We start from the raw sequence: 2822 nt of genomic DNA, 5'->3' as shown, positions 1-2822 counted from the left end.
AAAAAAAGCCCAGATGCAAACACAGCTGCAGGGATGTGAGTGAATTCTGCCAGGATGCCACCAACAAAATGGTGCAGGCGTGCACTTTCATGGCACGGCCCCTCTGCGTGAGTTTTTTATTTTTTTACTGCATGAAATTTTTGATAGGAAGAGTGGTGGGAGGGCGTTTTATAACATATTTGAAAAATAATGCGTTAGTTATACTATTTGGAAGAAACTGTTTAAGTAAAAATACTTTAGCTCTAACCAAATGAATTACATACTCTATCACTTGGTAAGTACTTTCAATGTGATCTTGACTCAAGGATGAAATAACTATTATTGAATTATTCAGACATACATGGCTTCACCACAAGCACGCTGTCATTTTTATTTTTCACTTTTTAAAGCCAGAAGTAACAGCCTCCTGCCGTGTTCTGAACAGATGGGCACTGGGATGTTCCAAAGGCTTTTTTCCTGAAACTTGAGGTTCACTCCTACGTGGGAACCAACTGTAACTGGGGTGGGTTGGCTTGTTTTTAATAATAACTACAACGAAAAGGGAGAATTTTTAAAGAGATGATGATATCTGTTGATTTCTCCGTTTACAGCTGAGCTGGATGACTAGACTCATTTTCATTATTTCTGAGAAGGTATTTATTCTGTTTCTTTGATTCAGATAAAGCCATGACATTTTCTTTTGTTACTATGCATCATAAATTCTTTTGATGGGTTATATATAGCTATCGACTGCTGGGCACCCAGAGGGATGTGGGTCCAGGAGCTGGAGTAGTTACTTCTGAACCACTGCTTTGGATGTCTTTTGAATGATCACTTTCTGTGAACTATTCCTATTCCTATTTTTGTTGATGCAGAATAGAGGAAGAGAGGAAAAGTGGACCAATTTTACTAACGAGTGATAAAAGGACCTCAGTGTTGCTGATAGATTTTTCATTGGTAGGAAGAGAACATATACATGTGCATGCACACACATGCACTCCTCTGCTGGAAGGAAAAGCTGTGTCTCTTGTGTGACCTCGCTCCCTACCTTTAGTTCCCTATAGCTTTGCTCTGTGTAGGAAAGTCCTCTAGAACTGACAAGGAAGCTACATTCCTATTGTGCCACAAGTCTCTTGTTGTCACAGTTTATATTATGGCCCAGGAAGAACCAGAAGCTATTAATTCCACTTAAGGAAGGCACTGGACCCCGGTCCCGGAACACAACTCAGCCTCCAAAGCTCTTATTCCCACCAGGGGAGGAATGACAGAAGCATAGCTGGCCCGGGATAGGTGCAGACCACTTGCCTTATCCTGTTTGCTTACTTTGCTGTCTCTTATACTACATTCTAAGTTCACGATCGATCATAAGAGGTTTTTGCTTATTTTATTCACTGCTCTGTTGCCTGCGCCAAGGACAGCCTTGGGCACTTATTAGCCCTTAATCTACACTTGTTGAATTGAATGAATGCCCACATAAGCTATCACAGACCTTAAGGTAGTCCTAGATATCATAGGGGCCTTATCTGTCTGTGATATTATTTTTAGATAAAGGCTTCCAAGTAAAATTGTTATAAAATATAATATATAAAAATTCCCTTTAACCTCACATATTCTCCTTTTAAGTGCTGCAGTTAAAATCATAGCCTTTTGATCTATGACATCTCTAGGCCTGGTGGGGTGTCAGTTTTAGTTAACATTATGATAAAAACATAGTTTAAGTGCTACAGAGCAGAGACAATTTCTAAAGTGGTGGCACTTTCTTTCAGTATCATTTTTCTACTTTACAAAGCCACACAAACAGGAAAGGAAGACATCTCAGGATGGGAAAAGTTGAGCAGAAAAGAGATAACAGTAAGCCAGAGGCTGCTGTTTTTATTAGGGCCTGTGTATAAGGTCGGTCCTTGGCTGGGGTCTGAGAACTTGGCACTTGACCAGCTCCTTAACTTATAAAAATGGCAAACACTGTGGATCATGCCAAGAACCTGCTTTTGAGTTGAGTCTGGAATTAGGACTGTTGCTGGGTGGAGGGTGCCAGCCACTAATAAAACCTTGGGTGCTAAGTCTCTTCCCAAGGCAGAGACATTATGTATACTTTACTGAATTTTTCACTGCTGGAGAAAGGAGCAGTCATGTGTCTCCTCACTGGAAGGAGAGGGCATCGAAAGCCTATGCATGGATTTCTTCACAAACTGCTGTGTCTTTTTCTCTCATTGATCCTGTCATGTATACTTTAACTACAATAAACCTTAGCCATGAATACCTGAAAGTGTGCGTGGTCTTGGGGATCCCCAAAGTATATATAGTAGCCAGCTCTAGGGCTGGCAAGGTGTGTCTGGTGACTGAGTAAGTTAACTCAGGGCCCAGAATGTGTGCTGAGGATGCAGAAACACAGAGGGGGAGCCAGAACAAACCTCCCTCTGAGCTAGAGGCTTCGTTCCAGTCTCACGGTGGGGTCTTTCTCCTGGTGGTCTGGCCAAGTCCATGCGGAGGACTTATTTGCCTACGCATAGGGCCTACAGCACTAAGAGCAGGCTGAGTAGCATACTTTGTTGCTCCTCCTAGGGAATGAAAGGTAAGAGCAAGCACTTGCCTCAGTGTCTGGACATCAGATCAGAGCTGTGGAAGCCCCTGTCTCAGGCTTTCTCAGGGCCAGGTAGCTCACAAGCAGTTCTTATCCTTCAGGCTCTTGGAAGGAAGAGGCAATGGGCTCAGCCTTAACTCTCCCATTCCACCAAAAGGTCTCTGCTAGCACTGTGGCTTAAAAACACCCTAGCTTTTGACCCTCATGAAAGGGAACCATCTAGAAAGGAATGTGGGGAGACAATCTCTCTCTCTCTCTCCTC

Source organism: Pteropus alecto, unplaced genomic scaffold (genome assembly GCF_000325575.1).
Source record: "Pteropus alecto unplaced genomic scaffold, ASM32557v1 scaffold72, whole genome shotgun sequence".
NCBI classification, from domain to species: Eukaryota; Metazoa; Chordata; class Mammalia; order Chiroptera; family Pteropodidae; genus Pteropus; species Pteropus alecto.
This window is presented reverse-complemented; position numbering follows the sequence as displayed.